The sequence below is a fragment of the Arachis hypogaea genome, chromosome 13, assembly GCF_003086295.3.
Source record: "Arachis hypogaea cultivar Tifrunner chromosome 13, arahy.Tifrunner.gnm2.J5K5, whole genome shotgun sequence".
Classification (NCBI taxonomy): Eukaryota; Viridiplantae; Streptophyta; class Magnoliopsida; order Fabales; family Fabaceae; genus Arachis; species Arachis hypogaea.
Genome location: NC_092048.1, coordinates 52262448 through 52289182, shown reverse-complemented (window position 1 = coordinate 52289182; position 26735 = coordinate 52262448). Strand labels below are relative to the sequence as shown.

The following is a 26735-nucleotide window of genomic DNA, read 5'->3' as shown; positions in this document are numbered from 1 at the left end:
CCCTCCTTCTTTATATGTTCGAATTCTCTTCTCCACCTCCTCCTTCTATTCTTCTTTTTCTCTGACACCTCAAGGAATCTCTATACTGTGACATAGAGGATTCCCTACTTTCTTGTTTTCTTCTCTTTCATATGAGCAGGAACAAAGATAAAGGCATACTTGTTCAAGCTGATCCTGAACCTGAAAGGACCTTGAAGAGAAAGCTAAGAGAAGATAAAGAACAATTCTCTTTAGAGGGCCTAACAGAACTCTTCAAAGAAGAAGAAACCATGGCAGCTGAAAACAACAACAATGCCAACAATGCAAGGAAGGTGCTTGGTGACTTTACTGCACCTACTCCTGATTTCTATAGGAGAAGCATTTCAATCCCTACCATTGGAGCAAACAACTTTGAGCTTAAGCCTCAATTAGTTTCTCTAATGCAACAGAATTGCAAGTTTCATGGACTTCTATTGGAAGATCCTCATCAGTTCTTAGCTGAGTTCTTGCAAATCTGTGACACTGTCAAGACCAATGGGGTTGACCCTGAAGTCTACAGACTTATGCTTTTTCCTTTTGCTGTAAGAGACAAAGCTAGAACATGGTTGGATTCACAACCTAAGGAAAGCCTGAACTCTTGGGAAAAGCTAGTCAATGCCTTCTTGGCAAAGTTCTTTCCACCTCAAAAATTGAGTAAGCTTAGAGTGGAAGTCCAAACCTTTAGACAGAAGGATGGTGAATCCCTCTATGAAGCTTGGGAGAGATACAAGCAATTGATCAGAAGGTGCCCTTCTGACTTGCTTTCAGAATGGAGCATCATAGGAATCTTCTATGATGGTCTGTCTGAACTATCCAAGATGTCATTGGATAGCTCTGCTGGAGGATCTCTTCATCTGAAGAAGACGCCTGCAGAAGCTCAAGAACTCATTGAAATGGTTGCAAATAACCAATTCATGTACACCTCTGAAAGGAATCCTGTAAATAATGGGATAACTCAGAAGAAAGGAGTTCTTGAGATTGATACTCTGAATGCCATATTGGCTCAGAATAAAATATTGACCCAACAAGTCAATATGATTTCTCAAAGTCTGTCTGAAATGCAAGCAGCAACAGGCAGTACTAAGGAAGCTTCCTCTGAAGAAGAAGCTTATGATCCTGAGAACCCAGCAATGGAAGAGGTGAATTACATGGGAGAACCCTATGGAAACACCTATAATCCTTCATGGAGAAATCATCCAAATCTCTCATGTAAGGATCAACAGAGACCTCAACAAGGTTTCAACAACAATAATGGTGGAAGAAACAGGTTTAGCAATAGCAAGCCTTTTCCATTATCTTCTCAGCAACAGACAGAGAATTCTAAGCAGAGCCACTCTGACTTAGCAACCATTGTCTCTGATCTAATCAAAACCACTCAAAGTTTCATGACTGAAACAAGGTCCTCCATTAGAAATTTGGAGGCACAATTGGGTCAGCTGAGTAAGAAAATTACTGAACTCCCTCCTAGCACTCTCCCAAGCAATACAGAAGAGAATCCAAAAAGAGAGTGTAAGGCCATAACCACATCTCACATGGCCGAACATGGAGAGGAGGAAGAGGCAGTGATTCCCACTGAGGAAGACCTCAATGGATGCCCACTGACCCCCATGGAGTTCCCTAATGAGGAACCATGGGAATCTCAGGCTCATACTGAGACAATAGAGATTCCATTAAATCTACTTCTGCCATTCATGAGCTCTGATGAATACTCTTCCTCTGAAGAGGATGAAGATGTTACTGAAGAGCAAGTTGCTAAGTACCTTGGAGCAATCATAAAGCTAAATGCCAAGTTATTTGGTAATGAGACTTAGGAGGATGAACCTCCATTGCTCATCAAAGAACTGGATGACTTGACTAGGCAGAGATTACCTCAAAAGAGACAGGACCCTGGAAAGTTCTCAATCCATTGTACCATAGGCACCATGACCTTTGAGAAGGCTCTGTGTGACCTAGGGTCAAGCATAAACCTTATGCCTCTCTCTGTAATGGAGAAGCTAGGGATCATTGAGGTACAAGCTGCAAGAATCTCACTAGAGATGGCAGACAATTCAAAAAAACAGGCTTATGGACTTGTAGAGGATGTCTTGGTAAAGGTTGAAGACCATTACATCCCTGCTGATTTCATAGTCCTAGAGACTGGGAAGTGTATGGATGAATCCATCATCCTTGGCAGATCCTTCCTAGCCACAGCAAAAGCTGTGATTGATGTTGACAGAGGAGAATTGATCATTCAAGTGAATGGAGAATCCCTTATGTTTAAAGCTCAAGGATATCCCTCTGTCACCATGGAGAGGAAGCACGAAGAGCTTCTCTCAATACAGAGTCAAACAGAGCCCCCACAGTCAAACTCTAAATTTGGTGTTGGGAGGCCACAACCAAACTTTAAGTTTGGTGTTGAACCCCCACATTCAAACTCTAAGTTTGGTGTTGGGAGGTTCCAACATTGCTATGAACATCTGTGAGGCTCCATGAGAGCCACTGTCAAGCTATTGACATTAAAGAAGCGCTTGTTGGGAGGCAACCCAATTTTTACTTATCTATGTTAAATTTCTATTTTCTTTTGTTATTTTATGTTTTCTGTAGGTTGATGATCATGTGAAGTCACAAAAACAATTGAAAAAGCAAAAACAAAATGAAAAACAGAACACCCTGGAGGAGACAGTTACTGGCGTTTAAACGCCAGTAAAGGTAGCAGAATGGGTGTTAAACGCCCAGTCTGGCATCATTCTGGGCGTTTAACGCCAAAAAAGGGCACCAAACTGGCGTTTAACGCCAGGAATGGGCAAGAAGCTGGCGTTAAACACCAGAAATAGGCAGCAGCCTGGCGTTTAACGCCAGGATTGGTAGCAAGGGGCGTTTTGCACGCCACTTGGTGCAGGGATGAGATATCCTTGACACCTCAGGATCTGTGGACCCCACAGGATCCCCACCTACCCCACCACTCTCTCTCTTCTTCACCCATTCACCAATCACCTCAATACCTCTTCCCCAAAAACCCCTCACCTATCAAACCCCACCTACCTCACCATCCAAATTCAAACCACTTTTCCTCCCAAACCCACCCTCTATAGCCGAACCATACACACCCCTCTCACTCCTATATAAACCCATCTTCACTCCTTCATTTTCACACAACCTAAACACCACTTCTCCCCCTTGGCCAAAACACAAAGCCCACTCCATCTCCTCTATTTCTTCTTCTTCTACTCTCTTCTTTCTTCTTTTGCTCGAGGACGAGCAACCTTCTAAGTTTGGTGTGGTAAAAGCTAAAGCTTTTTGTTTTTCCATAACCATTTATGGCACCAAAGGCCAAAGAAACCTCTAGAAAGAGGAAAGGGAAGGCAAAAGCTTCCACCTCCGAGTCATGGGAGATGGAGAGATTCCTCTCAAGGGTGCATCAAGAACACTTCTATAAAGTTGTTGCCAAGAAGAAAGTGATCCCCGAGGTCCCTTTCAAACTCAAAAAGAATGAATATCCGGAGATCCGACAAGAGATCCCACTTATGGACAAGAGCATGAGGAATTTCCTCATCATGAAATCCCTGAGATACCTCAAGGGATGCATTTTCGTCCACAAAACTATTGGGAGCAAATCAACACCTCCCTAGGAGAATTAAGTTCCAACATGGGACAACTAAGGGTGGAGCACCAAGAGCATTCCATCCTCCTCCATGAAATTAGAGAAGATCAAAGAACCATGAGAGAGGAGCAACAAAGGCAAGGAAGAGACATTGAGGAGCTCAAGCACTCCATAAGATCTTCAAGAGGAAGAACAAGCCGCCATCACTAAGGTGGACCCGTTCTTTAATTTCCTTGTTCTTTATTTTCTATTTTTCGAAAATTGTGCTCTATGTTTATTTATGTTTGTGTCTTTATTACATGATCATTAGTGTCTAAGTGTCTATGCCTTAAAGCTATGAAAATAAATCCATCACCTTTCTTAAATGAAAAATGTTTTTAATTGAAAAAGAAAAAGAAGTGCATGAATTTCAAATTTTAAAACAGTTTAATTATTTTGATGTGGCGGCAATACTATTGTCTTTCTGAATGAATGCTTGAACAGTGCATATTTTTGAATTTGATTGTTTATGAATGTTAAAATTGTTGGCTCTTGAAAGAATGAAAGGAAAAGGAGAAATGTTATCTGATGATCTGAAAAATCATAAAATTGATTCTTGAAGCAAGAAAAAGCAGTGAAAAGCTTGCAAAAAAAAAAAGCAAGCAGAAAAAGCCAATACCCCTTTAAACCAAAAGGCAAGGGTGATAAAAAGGATCCAAGGCTTTGAGCATCAGTGGATAGGAGGGCCCACAGGAATAAAATCCTGGCCTAAGCGGCTAAACCAAGCTGTCCCTAACCATGTGCTTGTGGCGTGAAGGTGTCAAGTGAAAACTTGAGATTGAGTGGTTAAAGTCGAGGTCCAAAGCAAAAAGAAGAGTGTGCTTAAGAACCCTGGACACCTCTAATTAGGGGCTCTAGCAAAGCTGAGTCACAATCTAAAAAAGTTCACCCAGTTATGTGTCTGTGGCATTTATGTATTCGGTGGTAATACTGGAAAACAAAGTGCTTAGGGCCACGGCCAAGACTCATAAAGTAGCTGTGTTCAAGAATCAACATACTTAACTAGGAGAATCAATAACACTATCTGGATTCTGAGTTCCTATAGATGCCAATCATTCTGAACTTCAAGGGATAAAATGAGATGCCAAAACTGTTCAGAAGCAAAAAGCTAAAAGCTCCGCTCATCTAATTAATACTGATCTTCATAGATATTTTTGGAATTCATTGTATATTCTCTTCTTTTTATCCTATTTGATTTTCAGTTGCTTGGGGACAAGCAACAATTTAAGTTTGGTGTTGTGATGAGCGGATAATCTATACGCTTTTTGGCATTGTTTTTAGTATGTTTTTAGTATATTTTAATTAGTTTTTATTATATTTTTATTATTTTTTAAATAAAAATCACTCTTTTGGACTTTACTATGAGTTTGTGTGTTTTTCTGTGATTTTAGGTATTTTCTGGCTGAAATTGAGGGACCTGAGCAAAAATCTGATTCAGAGGCTGAAAAAGGACTGCAGATGCTGTTGGATTCTGACATCCCTGCACTCAAAGTGGATTTTCTAGAGCTACAAAAGCCCAATTGGCGCGCTCTCAATTGCTTTGGAAAGTAGACATCCTGGGATTTCCAGCAATATATAATAGTCCATACTTTGCCAGAGTTTTGATGGCCCAAACCGGCGTTCCAAGTCAGCTCAAGAATTTTGTCGTTTAACTCGGAAACTGGCACAAAAGCTGGAGTTAAACGCCCAAACTGGCACAAAAGCTGGCGTTTAACTCCAAGAAAAGTCTCTACACATGGAAGCTTCAATGCTCAGCGCAAGCACACACCAAGTGGGCCCGGAAGAAGATTTCTGCATTAATTACTGATTTTTGTAACCCTAGGCTACTAGTTTTCTATAAATAGGACCTTTTGCTATTATATTTTTCATCTTGGGACGTTTAGTCCTTAGACCTTTGAGGCTGGCCATTCGGCCATGCTTACACTATTTGTTCTTATGTATTTTCAACGGTGGAGTTTCTACACACCATAGATTAAGGTGTGGAGCTCTGCTGTTCCTCATGAATTAATGCAATTACTACTGTTTTTCTATTCAATTCACGCCTACTTCTTCTCTAAGATATCACTTGTTCTTCAACTTGATGAATGTGATGATCTGTGACAGTCATCATCAGTCTCACCTATGAACGTGTGCCTGACAACCACCTCCGTTCTACCTTCGATTGAGTGTGTATCTCTTGGGTTTCTAATCTAAGATTGGAACCTTCGTGGTATAGGCTAGAATTATTGGCGGCCATTCCTGAGATCCGGAAAGTCTAAACCTTGTCTGTGGTATTCCGAGTAGGATCTGGGAAGGAATGACTGTGACGAGCTTCAAACTCGCGATTTTGGGGCGTGTGACAGACGCAAAAGGATCAATGGATCCTATTCCGACATGATCGAGAACCGACAGCTGATTAGCTGATATTGTGACAGAGCATCAGGACCATTTTCACTGAGAGGACGGGATGTAGCCATTGACAATGGTGATGCCCAACATAAAGCTTGCCATGGAAAGGAGTATGAATGATTGGAAGAAGGCAATAGGAAAGCAGAGGTTCAGGGGGAACAAAGCATCTTCATACGCTTATTTGAAATCCACCAATGAATTACATAAGTATCTCTATCTTTATTTTATGTTTTATTTATCTTTTAATTATCAATTCTTCATCACCATCTGAATCCGCCTGACTGAGATTTACAAGATGACCATAGCTTGCTTCAAGCCGACAATCTCCGTGGGATCGACCCTTACTCACGTAAGGTTTATTACTTGGACGACCCAGTGCACTTGCTGGTTAGTTGTGCGGAATTGTGATAAAGTGTGATTCACATTTGAGAGCACCAAGTCTTTGGCGCCATTGTTGATGATCACAATTTCGTGCACCAGGTAATTAAGTGAATATGTTGCAGTATTTAGAAAAATAAATCTAAAAAAAATCTACATGTGTATTACCTGATAGCTGGCATGACCTGCAACTTCATGTGTGATTTCCCAAATCAACTACCACGTTGTGAGGCTTACCATGAACTTCAAACATGACTTCTGCAGCATCACCAGACCACATAGGTGTTTGGTATCTACTGAAATATCTCTCCTTTGCAAGTCTACTTTGTTGTATGAGAGGTAAATGTCCAATATGACTGGCTAGCTTGAGTTTGTTTCTGGCCATGCTTGTCATGGCAATCCTTCTAATTTCCTCTAGTAGTGTAACTATTGGCTTTGATCTATATGGCTTGGTGGTTGAGTTGAAGACTTTAGACATGTTGCATACATTGTCGTTCTTTGGGGTGTCTTTGTAGTGCGCTCTGGTCCAGAATTGTCTAGGAATCTTGTCCAGATACTCCCATGCCTTCACATTAATAGTCTTGAGGGTTTGCATGTTTTAGTTAAACTCTGGAACTGTCTGTGCTCTACCACATGCCCACAACAATGATTTCAGGTGCTTGTCCTTCCCTCGCTTTTGGAAGTTATGCCACAAGTGCCATGCACAAAATCTGTGATGCACATTGGGCATAACCTCTTGCAGTGCTGGTATGAGTCCCTGTAATTCACACGTAGCAATGGTAACAGTTCAGAATGACCATGAGAATGGTATCAGTTCTAAATTTACAAGTGCCTAATGCTTAAAATATATTCTGACTATACATTCATTAAATCCAAATAGTCCCTAACAGAACCATCATTAAATCTAAACAGTCCAATATATCATATATCGTGCTTCTATATAGTACATTATAGGTACCTTTTGTATGTCACTCATAAAACACCAGTTATGCTCCTGATAGGAACCAATGTCTTCATGCAAAAGTTTCAATAATCACTTCCAAGTTGTTGTGTTCTCAACAGAAACAATAGCCCATGCTATGGGGTAGATGTGATTGTTTGCATCTTGTCCCATGGTACACATCAGCCATCCTCCATAGAAAGTCTTCAAAAATGCTACATGGTGCACGGAATCGTGATCTCACACTTTTATTCACAACTCCACACAACTAACCAGCAAGTGCACTAGGTCATCCAAGTAATACCTTACGTGAGTAAGGGTCGATCCCACGGAGATTGTCGGCTTGAAGCAAGCTATGGTCACCTTGTAAATCTCAGTCAGACGGATTCAAATGATTATGAGGTTTTGATAATTAAAAGATAAATAAAACTTAAAATAAGATAAAGATACTTATGTAAATTCATTGGTGGGAATTTCAGATAAGCGTCTGGAGATGATTTGTTGCTTCTGAACCTCTGCTTTCCTATTGCCTTCTTCCAACCATGCGTGCTCCCTTCCATGGCAAGCTGTAGGATCCTCTCAGTGAAAATGGTCCTCTACGATTTTTGCACGGCTAATCAACTGTCGCATTTCTCGTCTCGGATGAAAAATACCAGGCACAATTACTGCATGGCTAATCATCTGTCGGTTTCCGCTAGCGTCGGAATAGGATCCATTGATCCTTTTGCATACTGTCACTTGCGCCCAACATTCGTAGGTTTGAAGCTCGTCATAGTCATCCCTTCCCGGATCCTACTCGAAATACCACAGACAAGGTTTAGACTTTCCGGATCCCAGGAATGCTGCCAATGGTTCTAGCCTATACCACGAAGATACTAATCTCACGGACTCGGTCCGTGTATTAGATATCCAAGAGAATATACTCCAGCTTTCGTCCAATGACTACGTTGAACATCATGTAGACCGTTTTGTGGTTGTCAGGCACGCGGATCTTGGCTAAGCGAGTAACGAAGATTGGGTGATTGTCACGGCTCACCCCTTCATTCTGACTTAACTGAATTAAGAACAAGAGTATATCTTGGAGAAGAAGTAGGCATGAATTGAAGGAAAAACAATAGTACTTGCATTAATTCATGAAGAACAGCAGAGCTCCACACCTTAATCTATGGGATGTAGAAACTCCACTGTTGAAAATACATAAGTGAAAGAAGGTCTAGGCATGGCCGTGAGGCCAGCCTCCCAACGTGTACAATAAGCTATGATAGCGTAATATGGTCAAAAGACTTTTAAAATAAATCTCTAAAAGTAGTTTTTATACTAAACTAGTTACTAGGGTTTACAGAAAATGAGTAACTAAGTGCAGATAGTGCAGAAATCCACTTCCGGGGCCCACTTGGTGTGTGCTTGGGTTGAGCATTGAAGCTTTTTCGTGCTTAGGCTGTTCTTGGAGTTAAACGCCAGATTTGGTGCCATTTTGGGCGTTTTACGCCTGAATTCCTTGGGCTGTCTTTGAACGCCCGTTTGGGCCATCAAATCTAGGGCAAAGTATAGACTATTATATATTGCTGGAAAGCCCAAGATGTCTACTTTCTAACGCAATTGAGAACGAGCCAATTGGGATTCTGTAGCTCCAGAAAATCCATTTCGAGTGCAGGAGGGTTAGAATCCAACAGCATCTGCAGTCCTTTTTCAGCCTCTGAATCAGATTTTTGCTCAGGTCCCTCAATTTCAGCCAAAAAATACCTGAAATCACAGAAAAATACACAAACTCATAGTAAAGTCCAGAAATTTGATTTTTGAATAAAAACTAATAAAAATATAATAAAAACTAACTAAAACATACTAAAAACTATGTAAAAATAATGCCAAAAAGGGTATAAATTATCCGCTCATCACAACACCAAACTTAAATTGTTGCTTGTCCTCAAGCAACTAAAAAAAATAGGATAAAAAGAAGAGAATATACAATAGATTTCAAAAACATCAGTGAAGATTAGTTTTAATTAGATGAGCGGGGCTAGTAACTTTTTGCTTCTGAACAGTTTTGGCATCTCACTTTATCCTTTGAAGTTTAGAATGATTGGCATCCATGGGAACTCAGAATTTAGCTAGTGTTATTGATTTTCCTAGTTCAGTATGTTGATTCTTGAACACAGCTACTTTATGAGTCTTGGCCGTGACCCTAAGCATTTTGTTTTCCCATATTACCACCGGATACACAAATGACACAGACACATAACTGGGTGAACCTTTTCAGATTGTGACTCAGCTTTGCTAGAGTCCCCAATTAGAGGTGTCCAGAGCTCTTAAGCACACTCTTTTTTTACTTTGGACCATGACTTTAACCGCTCAGTCTCAAACTTTTCACTTGACACCTTCACGCCACAAGCACATGGTTAGGGACAGCTTGATTTAGCCGCTTAGGCCAGGATTTTATTCCTTTGGGCCCTCCTATCCATTAATGCTCAAAGCCTTGGATCCTTTTTACCCTTGCCTTTTGGTTTAAAGGGTTATTGGCTTTTTCTGCTTGCTTTTCCTTTTTTTTTTCTTTCTTTTTCTTTTTCGCCTTTTTTTCGCAAGCTTTGTTTTTCACTGCTTTTTCTTGCTTCAAGAATCAATTTTATGATTTTTTAGATGGTCAATAACATTTCTCTTTTTTCATTATTCTTTCAAGAGCCAACAATTTTAATATTCATAAACAACAATATAAAAAATATGCACTGTTTAAGCATTCATTCAGAAAACAAAAAGTATTGCCACGACATCAAAATAATTAAGCTAACTTCAAGATAGAATTCGAAATTATGCACTTCTTGTTCTTTTGCAATTAAAAACGTTTTTTATTTAAGAAAGGTGAGGGATTCATGGAATCATTCATAGCTTTAAGACATAGACAATAGACACTAATGATCATGTAATAAAGACACAAACATGGATAAAACATAAAGCATAGAAATCGAAAAACAGAAAAATAAGAGCAAGAAAATTAAGGAACGGGTCCACCTTAGTGATGGCGGCTAGTTCTTCCTCTTGAAGATCTTATGGAGCGCTTGAGCTCCTCTATGTCTCTTCCTTGCCTTTGTTGCTCTTCTCTCATGGCCTTTTGGTCCTCTCTTATTTCATGGAGGATGATGGAGTGCTCTTGGTGCTCCATTCTTAGTGATGGGCTTGTCCTCTTCAATGAGGGTGTCTTCCTCTATGACAATTCCAGCTGAATTGCATAGGTGACATATGAGATGAGGAAAGGCTAACCTTGACAAAGTGGAAGGCTTGTCAGCCACCTTGTATAATTCTAGAGATATGATCTCATGAACTTCTACTTCCTCTCCAATCATGATACTATGGATCATGATATCCCGGTCCATAGTAACTTCAGACCGGTTGCTAGTGGGAATGATAGAGCGTTGGATGAACTCCAACCATCCCCTAGCCACGGGTTTGAGGTCAGGCCTTCTTAATTGAACCGGCTTGCCTCTTGAGTCTCTCTTCCATTGAGCTCCTTCCACACAGATGTCCATGAGGACTTGGTCAAACCTTTGATCAAAGTTGACTCTTTTAATGAAAGGGTGAGGATCTCCTCTCATTATTGGCAAGTTGAATGCCAACCTTACAGTTTCCGGACTGAAATCCAAGTATTTTCCTCGAACCATTGTGAGCCAATTCTTTGGGTTCGGGTTCATACTTTGATCATGGTTCCTAGTGATCCATGCATTAGCATAGAACTCTTGAACCATTAAGATCCCGACTTGTTGGATGGGGTTGGTGAGAGTTTCCCAACCTCTTCTTCGAATACCACGTCGGATCTCCGGATATTCACTCTTTTTTGAGCATGAAGGGGACCTCGGGGATCACCTTTTTCTTGGCCACAACTTCATAGAAGTGGTCTTGATGGACCTTTGAGATGAATCTCTCCATCTCCCATGACTCAGAGGTGGAAGCAATTGCCTTCCCTTTCCTCTTTCTAGAGGTTTCTCCGGCCTTAAGTGCCATTAATGGTTATGGAAAAATAAAAAGCAGAGCTTTTTCCACACCAAACTTAAAATGTTTGCTCATCCTCGAGCAAAAGAAGAAAGAAAGGAGGAGAAGAAGAAGAAACGGAGGAGATGGAGATGTGTGGTGGGTTCAGTCAAGGGAGTGAGAAGTGTGTATGATGTGTGGAATTGAAGGTGGTAAGGAGGGGTAATATAGGATAAGAGAGAGAGGGAATTCAGTTATGAAGGGTGGGTTTGGGAGGGAATTGGTTTGAATTTGAATGGTGAGGTAGGTGGGGTTTTAATGATGGATGGATGTAAGTGGTGAAGAGAGTATGGGGAAGAGAGGAGGATTTGATAGGTGAATAGCATTTGGGAAAGAGGTGGTGATTGGATTGGTCAAGTGTATTTGGGAAAGAGTGTTATGGAAAGGTGTGAAGAGGGTAGAAAGAGAGGGGGTAGGTGGGGTTCCTGTGGGGTCCACAGATCCTGAGGTGTCAAGGAAATTGGGTCCCTGCACTATTCTGGCGTTTAAACGCGCATTGTGTGCCAAATCTGGCGTTTAACGCCAGCTCTGCTACCTTTTCTAGCGTTAAACGCCAGTCTGCTACCCCTTTCTGGCGTTTAACGCTGGCCAGACACCCTTTTCTGGCATTAAACGCCAGTCTGTCTGCCAATTCTGGCGTTTAACGCCAGCCAGACGCCAGACACCCTTTTCTGGCGTTAAATGCCCAGAATGCTGCCAGGCTGGGCGTTAAACGCCCATTCTGCTATCCTTACTGGCATTTAAACGCCAGTAAGCCTGTCCTCCAGGGTGTTCTATTTTTCATGCTGTTTTTGATTCCGCTTTAATTTTGTAGTTGTTTTTGTGACTCCACATGATCATCTACCTAAAGAAAACATAAAATGACAATGGGAAACAAATAAACATAATTAAATAAAATTGGGTTGCCTCCCAATAAGCGCTTCTTTAATGTCAATAGCTTGACATTGAGCTCTTAGAGAGCCTCACAGAGATTCAGAGCTTGATGGTGACCTCCCAACACCCAACTTAGAAGTTGAGTGTGGGGGCTCTGTTTGACTCTGTGTTGAGAGAAGCTTTTCATGCTTCCTCTCCATGGTTTCAGAAGAAGATCCTTGAGCCTTAAACACAAGGTAGTCCTCATTCAATTGAAGGACTAACTCTCCTCTGTCCACATCAATCACAACTTTTGTTGTGGCTAGGAAGGGTCTTCCAAGGATAATGGATTCATCCTCATCCTTCCCAGTGTCTAGGATTATGAAATCAGTAGGGATGTACAGGCCTTCAACCTTCACTAATACATCCTCTACAAGTCCATAAGCCTGTTTCCTTGATTTGTCTACCAGTTCTAGTGAGAATCTTGTAGCTTGTACCTCAAAGATCCCTAGTTTCTCCATTACAAAGAGTGGCATGAGGTTTATACTTGACCCCAGGTCACACAGAGCCTTCTCAAAGGTCATGGTGCCTATGGTACAGGGTATTAAGAACTTTCCAGGATCCTGTTTCTTCTGAGGTAATTTCAGTTGAACCAGATCATTCAGTTCATTGATGAGTAATGGAGGTTCATCGTCCTAAGTCTCATTACCAAATAGCTTGGCATTTAGCTTCATGATTGCTCCTAGGTACAGGGCAACTTGCTCTTCAATAATGTCTTCATCCTCTTCAGAGGAAGAATACTCATCAGAGCTCATGAAGGGTAACAGTAAGTTCAGTGGAATCTCTATGGTCTCTATATGAGCCTCAGATTCCCTTAGTTCCTCATGAGGGAACTCCTTAGTGGCCAGTGGACGTCCATTGAGGTCTTCCTTACAAGAAATCACTAATTTTTCCTCCTCTACAGGTTCGGCCATGTTGGGCGTGTTGATGGCCTTGCACTCTCTTTTTGGATTCTCTTCTGTATTGCTTGGGAGAGTACTTGGAGGGAGTTCAGTAACTCTTTTACTCAACTGACCCACTTGTCCCTCCAAATTTCTAATGGAGGACCTTGTTTCAATCATGAAACTGTGAGTGGTTTTACTTAGATCAGAGATTATGGTTGCTAAGTCAGAGAGGCTCTGCTTAGAATTCTCTGTCTGTTGCTGAGAAGAAGATGGGAAAGGTTTGCTATTGCCAAACCGTGTTCTCCCACCATTATTATTGAAGCCGTGTTAAGGCTTCTATTGATCCTTCCATGAGAAATTAGGATGATTCCTCCATGAAGGGTTATAAGTGTTTCCATAGGATTCTCCCATGTAATTCACTTCTTCCATTCCAGGATTCTCAGGGTCATAAGCTTCTCCTTCGAAGCAAACTTCTTTAGTACTGCCGGATGCAGCTTGCATTCCAGTTAGACTCTGAGAAATCATATTGACTTGCTGAGTCAATATTTTATTCTGAGCCAATATGGCATTCAGAGTGTCAACCTCAAGAACTCCTTTCTTCTGAGTCATCCCATTATTCACAGGATTTCTTTCAGAAGTGTACATGAATTGGTATTTGTAACCATTTCAATGAGTTCCTGGGCTTCTTCAGGCGTCTTCTTCAGATGAAGAGATCCACCAGCAGAGTGGTCCAATGACATCTTGGACAATTCAGACAGACCATCATAGAATATACATATGATGCTCCATTCTGAAAGCATGCCAGAAGGACACCTTCTGATCAATTGCTTATATCTTTCCCAAGCTTCATAGAGGAATTCATCTTCCTTCTGTCTGAAAGTTTGGACTTCCACTCTAAGCTTACTCAATTTTTAAGGTGGAAAGAACTTGGCCAAGAAAGCATTGACCAACTTTTCCCAAGAGTTCAGGCTTTCTTTAGGTTGTGAGTCCAACCATGTCCTAGCTCTGTCTCTTACAGCAAAAGGGAAAAGCATAAGTCTGTAGACCTCAGGATTAACCCCATTGGTCTTAACAGTGTCACAGATTTACAAGAATTCAGCTAAGAACTGATGAGGATCTTCCAATGGAAGTCCATGAAACTTGCAATTCTGCTGCATTAGAGAAACTAATTGAGGCTTAAACTCAAAGTTGTTTGCTCCAATTGCAGGAATTGAGATGTTTCTTCCATAAAAGTTGGAAGTTGGTGTAGTAAAGTCACCAAGCATCTTTCTTGCATCTCCACCATTGTTATTGGGTTCGGCTGCCATGTTTACTTCTTCTTCGAAAATTTCTGTAAGGTCCTCTCCAGAGTGTTGTGCTTTATCTTCTTTTAGCTTCCTCTTCAGAGTCCTTTCAGGTTCAGGATCAGCTTCAACAAGGATGTCTTTATCCCTATTCTTGCTCATATGAAAAAGAAGAGAACAGAAAAGAAGAGAAATCCTCTATGTCACAGTATAGAGATTTCTTTATGTGAGTAGAAGAATAGAAGAATAGAAGAACGAGAATAGAGAGGAGAGAGATGAATTTGAACACAGAGAGAGGGAGAGGGTTCGAATTATAAGTAGAAGAGAAGTGTTAGTAATTAAATAAAATAAATAGAAAGAGATGAGAGAGAGAGGGAATTCGAATATAAATTAAAAGAAAAGAAAAATATTTTTGTTTTTATTTTAATTATAAGTTAGAATTCAAAAATATTAAAATAAATAAAATAAAATTAGAATTCAAAATAATTAGTTATGAAAAATAAACCCCATTCCATCTGCACACCTCTTAAAGAGATACTGTTCATCCCATAAGTAGTACTTTGCATCAGAAATCAATTTTTTCGTTTTCTGTTTACTGTACTCTTTGGGTATGAATCTCACAGCTTTATAGTTTGCAATGTCTGCAAACCATGGTACTTCCTGAATGGCAAAGAGTTGCTCATCCGGGAAGGTCTCAGAGATCTCAGTAGGAGGGAGGGACGCCCCTGCTACTGGTTCTATCCGAGACAGGTGGTCAGTTACCTGGTTCTCTGTCCCCTTTCTGTCTCTTATTTCTATATCAAACTCTTACAGAAGCAACACCCATCTTATGAGCCTGGGTTTTGAATCCTGCTTTGTGAGGAGATATTTTAGAGCAGCATGGTCAGTATACACAATCACTTTTGATCCCACTAAATAAGATCTGAACTTGTCAATGGCATAAACCACTGCAAGCAACTCTTTTTCTGTGGTTGTGTAATTCTTTTGTGCATCATTCAAAATACGGCTAGCATAGTAAATGACGTACAGAAGCTTGTTATGCCTTTGTCCCAATACTGCACCAATGGCATGGTCACTGGCATCACACATTAGTTCGAATGGTAATGTCCAGTCTAATGCAGAAATGACTGGTGCTGTGACCAGCTTAGCTTTTAGGGTTTCAAACGCCTGCAGACACTCTGTATCAAAGATAAATAGCGTGTCAGCAGCTAACAGATTGCTCAGAAGTTTTGCGATTTTTGAAAAATCCTTTATAAACCTCCTATAGAATCCTGCATGCCCTAGAAAGCTTCTGATTGCCTTAACATTGGTAGGTGGTGGTAATTTTTCAATTACCTCTACCTTAGCTTGATCCACCTCTATTCCCTTGTTTGAAATTTTGTGCTCAAGGACAATTCCTTCAGTCACCATAAAGTGACACTTCTCCCAGTTTAAAACCAGGTTAGTCTCTTGGCACCTTTTCAGAACAAGTGCTAGATGGTCAAGGCAGGAGCTGAACAAGTCTCCAAATACTGAGAAGTCATCCATGAAGACTTCCAGAAATTTCTCTACCATATCAGAGAAGATAGAGAGCATGCACCTCTGAAAAGTTGCAAGTGCATTGCACAGACCAAATGGCATCCTTCTATAGGGAAATACTCCAGAAGGACATATGAAAGTTATTTTCTTTTGGTCCTGAGGATCTGCTGCAATTTGCTTGTAACCTGAATAGCCATCCAAAAAGTAGTAGTATTCATGGCCTGCTAGTCTTTCTAGCATCTGGTCTATGAATGGTAAAGGAAAATGATCCTTCCTGGTAGCTGTATTGAGCCTTCTGTAGTCAATACACATACGCCACCCTGTAACTGTTCTTGTAGGAACCAGTTCATTCTTTTCATTATGAACCACTGTCATGCCTCCCTTCTTGGGGATAACTTGGACAGGGCTCACCTAGGGGCTATCAAAAATAGGATAAATAATCCCAGCCTCTAGTAACTTAGTGACCTCTTTCTGCATCACCTTCTTCATGGCTGGATTTAGCCGCCTCTGTGGTTGAACCACTGGCTTAACATCATCCTCCAATAGGATCTTATGCATGCATCTTGCTGGGCTAATGCCCTTAAGATCACTTATGGACCATCCAAGAGCTGTCTTGTGTGTCCTTAGCACCTGAATTAGTGCTTTCTCTTCCTGTGGCTCTAAGGCAGAGCTTATGATTACCAGAAAAGTGTCATCTTCTCCCAGAAATGCATATTTCAGGGATGGTGGTAGTGGTTTAAACTTGGGTTTAGGAGGTTTCTCCTCTTCCTGAGGAGTTTTCAGAGGTTCTGCTGTTCTCTCTGGTTCCTCCAAATCAGGCTGAACATCTTTAAAAATGTCCTCTAGCTCTGATTCGAGACTCCCGAGAGTTTGTACGTAACTGTGACAGTTACCAGAGAGCTGGTAATCTGCCTCACGGTTATGCCATGCCTTAGCAAGGGATCTTAGAGATTGAGTTGTTTGATGTATGGGGTATTGACTTCATGGGACCTTTCCCACCATCTTAATCAAACACTTATATTCTAGTGGCAGTAGACTATGTATCTAAATGGGTAGAGGCAATTGCAACACCCACTAATCATACTAAGACAGTGATGAAGTTCCTCCAGAAGCATATCTTCAGCAGATTTGGTGTCCTTAGGATACTGATCAGTGATGGAGGCACTCATTTCTACAATAAACAGCTTGACTCTGCTCTGGTCCGATTTGGAATTAACCATAAAGTGGCAACTCCATATCATCCATAGACAAATGGGCAGGCTGAAGTCTCGAATAGAGAACTAAAACAAATCTTGGAACGGATTGTAAGTACCCGTAGAAAGGATTGGGCAATAGGTCTAGATGATGCTCTGTTGGCATACAGAATAGCATTCAAGACTCCTATAGGGACTGGTGCACGAAATTGTGATCATCAACAATGGCGCCAAAGGACTTGGAGCTCTCAAACGTGAATCACACTTTGTCACAATTCCGCACAACTAACCAGCAAATGCACTGGGTCGTCCAAGTAATACCTTACGTGAGTAAGGGTCGATCCCACGGAGACTGTCGGCTTGAAGCAAGCTATGGTCATCTTGTAAATCTCAGTCAGGCGGATTCAAATGGTTATGGAGGATTGATAATTAAAAGAAAAGTAAAACATAAAGTAAAGATAGAGATACTTATGTAATTCATTGGTAGGAATTTCAGATAAGCGTATGAAGATGCTTTGTTCCTCTTGAACCTCCGCTTTCCTATTGCCTTCTTCCAATCATTCATACTCCCTTCCATGGCAAGCTTTATGTTGGGCATCACCGTTGTCAATGGCTACTTCCCGTCCTCTCAGTGAAAATATTCTACGCACGCTGTCACCGCACGACTAATCATCTGTCGGTTCTCGATCATGTTGGAATAGGATCCATTGATCCTTTTGCGTCTGTCACACGCCCAACAATCGCGAGTTTGAAGCTCGTCACAGTCATTGCTTAACAGATCCTACTCAGAATACCACAGACAAGGTTTACACATTCCGGATCTCAGGAATGGCCGCCAATAATTCTAGCCTATACCACGAAGGTTCTAATCTTAGATTAGCAACCCAAGAGATACACATTCAAGCTTGTTTGCATGTAGAACGGAAGTGCTTGTCAGTCACGCGTTCATAGGTGAGAATGGTGATGAGTGTCACATAATCATCACATTCATCATGTTCTTGGGTGCGAATGAATATCTTAGAGAAGAAGTGGGCGTGAATTGAATAGAAAAACAGTAGTACTTTGCATTAATTCATGAAGAACAGCAGAGCTCCACACCTTAATCTATGGTGTGTAGAAACTCCACCGTTGAAAATAAAAAAGTGATAATGGTGGTCATTGGCTTCGGCCCCAGAGAGGGAACCAAAAGAACCAAGATGAAAATACAATCGTAAAAGGTCCTATTTATAGAGAACTAGTAGCCTAGGGTTTACAAAAATAAGTAATTAATGCAGAAATCTTCTTCCGGGCCCACTTGGTGTGTGCTTGGGCTGAGCATTGAAGCTTTCACATGTAGAGACTTTTCTTGGAGTTAAACGCCAGCTTTTGTGCCAGTTTGGGCGTTTAACTCCAGCTTTTGTGCCAGTTCTGGCGTTTTGACGCCAGAATTCTTAAGCTGACTTGGAATGCCGGTTTGGGCCATCAAATCTCGGGCAAAGTATGGACTATTATATATTGCTGGAAAGCCCAGGATGTCTACTTTCCAACGCAATTGAGAGCGCGCCATTTGGGCTTCTGTAGCTCCAGAAAATCCACTTCGAATGCAGGGAGATCAGAATCCAACAGCATCTGCAGTCTTTTTTCAGCCTCTAAATCAGATTTTTGCTCAGGTCCCTCAATTTCAGCCAAAAAATACTTGAAATCACAAAAAAACACACAAACTCATAGTAAAGTCCAGAAATGTGAATTTTATTTAAAAACTAATAAAAACATAATAAAAACTAACTAAAATATACTAAAAACATACTAAAAACAATGCCAAAAAGCGTATAAATTATCCGCTCATCACAACACCAAACTTAAATTGTTGCTTGTCCCCAAGCAACTAAAAATCAAATAGGATAAAAAGAAGAGAATATACAATGAATTCCAAAAACATTTATGAAGATCAGTACTAATTAGATGAGCGGGGCTTTTAGCTTTTTGCTTCTGAACAGTTTTGGCATCTCACTTTATCCTTTGAAGTTCAGAATGATTAGCATCTATAGGAACTCAGAATCCAGATAGTGTTATTGATTCTCCTAGTTAAGTATGTTGATTCTTGAACACAGCTACTTTATGAGTCTTGGCCGTGACCCAAAGCATTTTGTTTTCCAGTATTACCACCGGATACATAAATGCTACAGACACATAACTGGGTGAACCTTTTCAGATTGTGACTCAGCTTTGCTAGAGTCCCCAATTAGAGGTGTCCAAAGCTCTTAAGCACACTCTTTTTGCTTTTGGACCATGACTTTAACCGCTTAGTCTCATGTTTTCACTTGACACCTTCACGCCACAAGCACATGGTTAGGGACAGCTTGGTTTAGCCGCTTAGGCCAGGATTTTATTTCTGTGGGCCCTCCTATCCACTGATGCTCAAAGCCTTGGATCCCTTTATTTTACCCTTGCCTTTTGGTTTTAAGGGCTATTGGCTTTTTCTGCTTGCTTTTTCTTTCTCTTTTTTTTCTGCATATATCCTTTTTTTCTGCAAGCTTTTCACTGCTTTTTCTTGCTTCAAGAATCACTTTTATGATTTTTCAGATTATCAAATAACATTTCTCCTTTTCCATCATTCTTTTAAGAGCCAACAATTTTAACATTCATGAATCAATAGTATTAAAAATATGCACTGTTCAAGCATTCATTCAGAAAGACAAAAGTATTGCCACCACATCAAAGTAACTAAACTGTTATAAAATTTGAAATTCATGAACTTCTTTTTCTTTTTCAATTAAAAACATTTTTCATTTAAGAAAGGTGATGGATTCATGTTCATTGCTTTAAGGCATGGACACTTAAACACTAGTGATCATGTAATAAAGACACAAACATAAATAAACATAAAGCATAAAAATTCGAAAAACAGAAAATAAAGAACAAGGAGATTAAAGAACGGGTCCACCTTAGTGATGGCGGCTTGTTCTTCCTCTTGAAGATCTTTATGGAGTGCTTGAGCTCCTCAATGTCTCTTCCTTGCCTTTGTTGCTCCTCTCTCATGGTTCTTTGGTCTTCTCTAATCTCATGCCTTCTTAGTTGAACCGGCTTCCCTCTTGAATCTATCTTCCATTGAGCGCCCTCTTCACAGATGTCTATGAGGACTTGGTCCAACCTTTGATCAAAGTTGACCCTTCTAGTGTAGGGGTGTGCATCTCCTTGCATCATTGGCAAATTGAATGCCAACCTTACATTCTCCGGACTAAAATCTAAGCATTTCCCCCGAACCATTGTAAGCCAATTCTTTGGGTCCGGGTTCACACTTTGATCATGGTTCTTGGTGATCCATGCATTAGCATAAAACTCTTGATCCATTAAGATTCCGACTTGTTGAATGGGGTTGGTGAGAACTTCCCAACCTCTTCTTCGGATCTCATGTCGGATCTCCAGATATTCGCCCTTTTTGAGCTTGAAAGGGACCTCGGGGATCACCTTCTTCTTAGCCACAACTTCATAGAAGTGGTCTTGGTGCACCCTTGAGATGAATCTCTCCATCTCCCATGACTCAGAGGTGGAAGCTTTTGCCTTCCCTTTCCTCTTTCTAGAGGTTTCTCCGGCCTTTGGTGCCATAAATGGTTATGGAAAAACAAAAAACAATGATTTTACCACACCAAACTTAGAAGGTTTGCTGGTCCTCGAGCAAAAGAAGAAAGAAGAGAATAGAAGAAGAAGAAATAGAGGAGATGGAGGGGGCATAGTTTTTCAGCCAAGGAGGAGAAGTAGTGTGTATGTTGTGTGAAAATGAAGGAGTGAAGATGAGTTTATATAGGAGTGGAGAGGGGGGTATGGTTCGGCCATTATGGGTGGGTTTGGGTGGAAAAGTGGTTTGAATTTGAATGGTGAGGTAGGTGGGGTTTTATGAAGAATGGATGTGAGTGGTGAAGAGAATAGTGGGATTTGATGGGTGAGGGGTTTTTGGGGAAGAGGTATTGAGGTGATTGGCGAATGGGTGAAGAAGAGAGAGAGAGGTGGGGTAGGTGGGGATCCTGTGGGGTCCACAGATCCTGAGGTGTCAAGGATAACTCATCCCTGCACCAAGTGGCATGCAAAAATGCCCCTTTCTGCAATCCTGGCATTAAACGCCAGGCTGCTGCCCATTTCTGGCATTTAATGCCAGCTTCTTGCCCATTCCTGGCGTTAAACGCCAGTCTGGTGCCCATTTCTGGCGTTAAACATCCAGAATGGTGTTAGGCTGGGCGTTTAACGCCCATTCTGCTACCCTTACTGGAGTTTAAACACCAGTAAGTTTCTCCTCCAGGGTGTTCTATTTTTAATACTGTTTTTTCTTCTGTTTTTGCTTTTTCAATTTTTTTTGTGACTTCAAATCCGCTGAATCACTCATGTTATGATCGTCTACATCCTAGGTGTTTCTGTTCCTTCATCTGGCTTATGTTCTTTTTACCACCAAGTAGAGATAATACTATATGGTAGCTACAGGAAATTCTTTAGCACTGAATTCAAAAAAACCTTTAATGTCCAAAAATTCCCTGAGTAAGAACTGCTGGATTATCACTTATTCAAGAAATAGATAGGATAGAATGAAAAAAAAAATCAAAAGACATTTCCTTTTCATCAATTCTAGTACCCCTCTTTTATTGCCCCCTCTTTTTTCTTCTAATCTAATCCTTTTCTCTTCATTGTATTTAATAGAAGTAATAGAATTAGTGTAATCTTTCACATTCTGCTAGGGAAGAAATTAGAAAAACGACGAAACCTATAGGTTGCCGCCACAAATTCCACCCCAAAAACCATATTTTGATTGTGCATCAACTATATCAACTGTACTTACGCTTTAGTCCACTCAGCCATCTCTCCCCAATTGAGATATCTATATATATTGTTTATGTTAGATTGCATAACTTTGACATGATCATCACCCTACAGAAAACATAAAATAATAAAAGAAAATAGAAATTTAACATAGAACAGTAAAGATTGGGTTGCCTCCCAACAAGCACTTTTTTAATGTTAATAGCTTGACAGTGGGCTCTCATGGAGCCTCACAGATACTCAGAGCAATGTTGGGACCTCCCAACACCAAACTTAGAGTTTGAATGTGGGGGTTCAACACCAAACTTAAAGTTTGGTTGTGGCCTCCCAACACCAAACTTAGAGTTTGAGTGTGGGGCTCTGTTTGACTCTGTATTGAGAGAAGCTCTTTATGCTTCCTCTCCATGGTTACAGAGGGATATCCTTAAGCTTTAAACACAATGGAGTCTTCATTCACTTGAATGATCAATTTTCCTCTGTTAACATCAATCACATCTTTTGCTGTGACTAGGAAGGGTCTGCCAAGGATGATGGATTCATCCATACACTTCCCACTCTCTAGGATTATGAAATCAGCAGGGATGTAATGGTCTTCAACCTTTACCAAGACATCCTCTACAAGTCCATAAGCTTGTTTCCTTGAATTGTCTGCCATCTCTAGTGAGATTCTAGCAGCTTGTACCTCAATGATCCCTAGCTTCTCCATTACAAAGAGAGGCATAAGGTTTATAATTGACCCCAGGTCACACAGAGCCTTCTCAAAGGTCATGGTGCCTATGGTACAAGGGATCTTGTCTCTTCAGAGGTAATTTCTGCCTAGTCAAGTCATCCAGTTCTTTGATGAGCAATGGAGGTTCATCCTCCCAAGTCTCATTACCAAACAACTTGGCATTTAGCTTCATGATTGCTCCAAGGTACTTAGCAACTTTCTCTTCAGTAACATCTTCATCTTCTTCAGTAACATCTTCATCCTCTTCAGAGGAAGAATACTCATTAGAGCTCATGAATGGCAGAAGTAAATTCAATGGAATCTCTATGGTCTCTGTGTGAGCCTCAGATTCCCATGGTTCCTCATCATGGAACTCCACGGAGGCCAGTGGACGTCCATTGAGGTCTTCCTTAGTGGAGATCACTGCCTCTTCCTCCTCTCCAGGTTCGGCCATGTGAGACGTGTTTATGGCCTTGCACTCTCTCTTTGGATTCTCTTCTGTATTGCTTGGGAGAGTACTAGGAGGGAGTTCAGTAATTTTCTTACTCAGCTGGCCCACTTGTGCCTCCAAATTTCTAATGGAGGACCTTGTTTTAGTCATGAAACTTTGAGTGGTTTTGATTAGATCAGAGACAATGGTTGCTAAGTCAGAGTGGCTTTGCTTAGAATTCTCTGTCTGTTGCTGAGAAGATGATGGAAAAGGCTTGCTATTGCTAAACCTGTTTCTTCCACCATTATTGTTGTTGAAACCTTGTTGAGGTCTCTATTGATCCTTCCATGAGAGATTTGGATGATTTCTCCATGAAGGATTATAGGTGTTTCCATAGGGTTCTCCCATGTAATTCACCTCTTCCATTGCTGGGTTCTCAGGATCATAAGTTTCTTCTTCAGAGGAAGCTTCCTTAGTACTGCCTGTTGCTGTTTGCATTCCAGACAGACTCTGAAAAATCATATTGACTTGTTGGGTCAATATTTTATTCTGAGCCAATATGGCATTCAGAGTATCAATCTTAAGAACTCCCTTCTTCTGAGTTGTCCCATTATTCACAGGATTCCTTTCAAAAGTGTACATGAATTGGTTATTTGCAACCATTTCAATGAGTTCCTGAGCTTCTGCAGGCGTCTTCTTCAGATGTAGAGATCTTCCAGCAGAGCTGTCCAATGACATTTTGGATAGTTCAGACTGACCATCATAGAAGATACCTTTGATGCTCCATTCTGAAAGTATGTCAGAAGGACACCTTCTGATCAATTGCTTGTATCTTTCCCATGCTTCATAGAGGGATTCACCTTCCTTCTGACTGAAGGTTTGGACTTCCACTCTAAGCTTACTCAATTTTTGAGGTGGAAAGAACTTTGCCAAGAAGGCATTGACTAGCTTTTCCTGAGAGTTCAGGCTTTCTTTAGGTTGTGAATCTAACCATGTTCTAGCTCTGTCTCTTACAGCAAAAGGGAAGAGCATAAGTCTGTAGACTTCAGGGTCAACCCCATTGGTCTTGACAGTGTCACAGATTTGCAAGAATTCAGCTAAGAACTGATGAGGATCTTCCAATGGAAGTCCATAAAACTTGCAATTCTGTTGTATTAGAGAAACTAATTGAGGCTTAAGCTCAAAGTTGTTTGCTCCAATGGCAGAGATTGAGATACTTCTCCCATAGAAGTCGGGAGTAGGTTCAGTAAAGTCACCAAGCACCTTCCTTGCATTGTTGTCATTGTTGTTTTCAGCTGCCATTGTTTCTTCTTCTTTGAAAAGCTCTGTTAGGCCCTCTAGAGAGAATTGTGCTTTAGCATCTCTTAGCTTTCTCTTCAACGTCCTTTCAGGTTCAGGATCAGCTCAAACAAGAATGCCTTTATCTTTGCTCTTGCTCATATGAAAGAGAAGAGAACAAGAAAGTAGAGAATCCTCTATGTCACAGTATAGAGATTCCTTGAGGTGTCAGAGGAAAAGAAGAATAAAAGAAGGAGGTAGATAGAAGAGAATTCGAACTTATCAAGAGGGATAGAGTTCAAATTGCACCTTGAGGAGGAGTGTTAGTCCCTTAAATAGAAGGATGTGAGAAGAGGGGAAGAATTTTCGAAAATAAATTAAAAAGATTTTGAAATAATAAAAAGAAATTTGAAAATTTGATTGAGATTTTTGAAAATTAAGATTAGGAAAGAAATTAAGTGATTTTTGAAAAGATTTTGAAATTAGAAATCAAAAAGATATGATTGAGAGTTAATTTTGAAAAAGATGTGATTGAAAAGATAAGATTGAGAAGATATGATTGAAAATCAATTTTTTTTTAAAAAGAAAGTTTAAAAATTAAAGTTGATTACTTGACAAGCAAGAAATTAAAAGATATGATTCTTAAAATTTAAAATTTGATCCTTTCTTAATAGGCAAGTAACAACTTGAAAATTTTGAAGTAAATCATTAATTATAGCAAGGATTTTCGAAAATTATCATAATAAAAAAAATGGAAAGAAATTAATTTTGAAAGGATATGATTGAAAAGATATGATTTGAAAAAGATTTGATTTTGAAAAATTATGAAAATTTGAAAAAGATTTGAATTAAAAACAAAATCTTCCCTCTAGTGTCCTCCTGGCGTTAAACGCCCAGAATGGCATCCATTCTGGCGTTTAACGCCCAAAATCCTACCTTTTTGGGCGTTAAACGCCTAGCCAGGTACCCTGGCTGGCGTTTAAACGCCGGTTTTCCTTCTTCACTGGGCGTTTTGAACGCCCAGCTTTTTCTGTTTGATTCCTCTGCTGAATGTTCTGAATCTTCAATTCTCTATATTATTGACTTGAAAAGACATAGTTTTGAGAATTTTTTTGAAATTTTCAATGATGAGAAACAATCAAAATACAATTAATCTTAGGAAACTCAAATCAAACAAACAATGCATGCAGGACAGCAAACTTAAAAATTTTCATATAAGAGACACTAACAAATTGAGAATGCATATGAGAAACAACAAAACACACGAAACAAGAGAATTTAAAGATCAAAGCAATGAAATCATCAAGAACAACTTGAAGATTAATGAAGAACATAATGCATGTAATTTTCGAAAATTATAGGTATGCAATTGACACCAAACTTAAAATTAGACACTAGACTCAAACAAAAAGCATAAAATATTTTTGATTTTTATGATTTTAAAATTTTTTTTGTGATTTTTTGAAAATTGAGTGGAAAAGAATATAAAGGGGTTCAAAATTTTTAATAAGAGTTCCAGGAATCATTGCAATGCTAGTCTAAGACTTCGGTCCAGGAATTAGACATGGCTTACTAGCCAGCCAAGCTTTCAATGAAAGCTCCGGTCCAAAACACTAGACATGGCCAATAGCCAGCCAAGCTTTAGCAGATCATTGCTAACAACAGCAAAATTGATAGAAATCAACAAGCTCTTGTGATGATAAGTTGAAACCTCGGTCCAATAAGATTAGACATGGCTTCACAGCCAGCCAGACTTCAACAAATCATCAAGAAACTCTAGAATTCATTCTTAAAAACTCTGAAGAACAAAATAGAATTTTTTTTTTAATTTTTCGAAAATAAAAATAAAATAAAATTACCTAATCTAAGCAACAAGATGAACCGTCAGTTGTCCAAACTCGAACAATCCCCGGCAACGGCGCCAAAAACTTAGTGCACGAAATTGTGATCATCAACAATGGCGCCAAAGGACTTGGAGCTCTCAAACGTGAATCACCTTACGTGAGTAAGGGTCGATCCCACGGAGACTGTCGGCTTGAAGCAAGCTATGGTCATCTTGTAAATCTCAGTCAGGCGGATTCAGATGGTTATGGAGGATTGATAATTAAAAGATAAATAAAACATAAAGTAAAGATAGAAATACTTATGTAATTCATTAGTAGGAATTTCAGATAAGCGTATGAAGATGCTTTGTTCCTCTTGAACCTCCGCTTTCCTATTGCCTTCTTCCAATCATTCATACTCCCTTCCATGGCAAGCTTTATGTTGGGCATCACCATTGTCAATGGCTACTTCCCATCCTCTCAGTGAAAATGTTCTACGCATGCTGTCACCGCACGGCTAATCATCTGTCGGTTCTCGATCATGTTGGAATAGGATCCAT

General features: G+C 40.2%; 3 non-coding genes across 3 annotated transcripts; 2 read left to right on the top strand and 1 right to left on the bottom strand.

Moving 5' to 3' along the window:
- Nucleotides 1–674: 674 nt before the first annotated feature.
- Nucleotides 675–778, bottom strand: LOC112739532 (small nucleolar RNA R71). The gene has a single exon (XR_003170466.1). It is a non-coding gene; the product is annotated as a small nucleolar RNA R71 (small nucleolar RNA).
- Nucleotides 779–13954: 13176 nt separating this feature from the next.
- On the top strand, nt 13955–14058 carry LOC112738731 (small nucleolar RNA R71). The gene has a single exon (XR_003169674.1). It is a non-coding gene; the product is annotated as a small nucleolar RNA R71 (small nucleolar RNA).
- A 9812-nt stretch (nt 14059–23870) lies between these two features.
- Nucleotides 23871–23974, top strand: LOC112739289 (small nucleolar RNA R71). Its single transcript, XR_003170221.1, has one exon. It is a non-coding gene; the product is annotated as a small nucleolar RNA R71 (small nucleolar RNA).
- The last annotated feature ends 2761 nt before the right edge of the window (nt 23975–26735 follow it).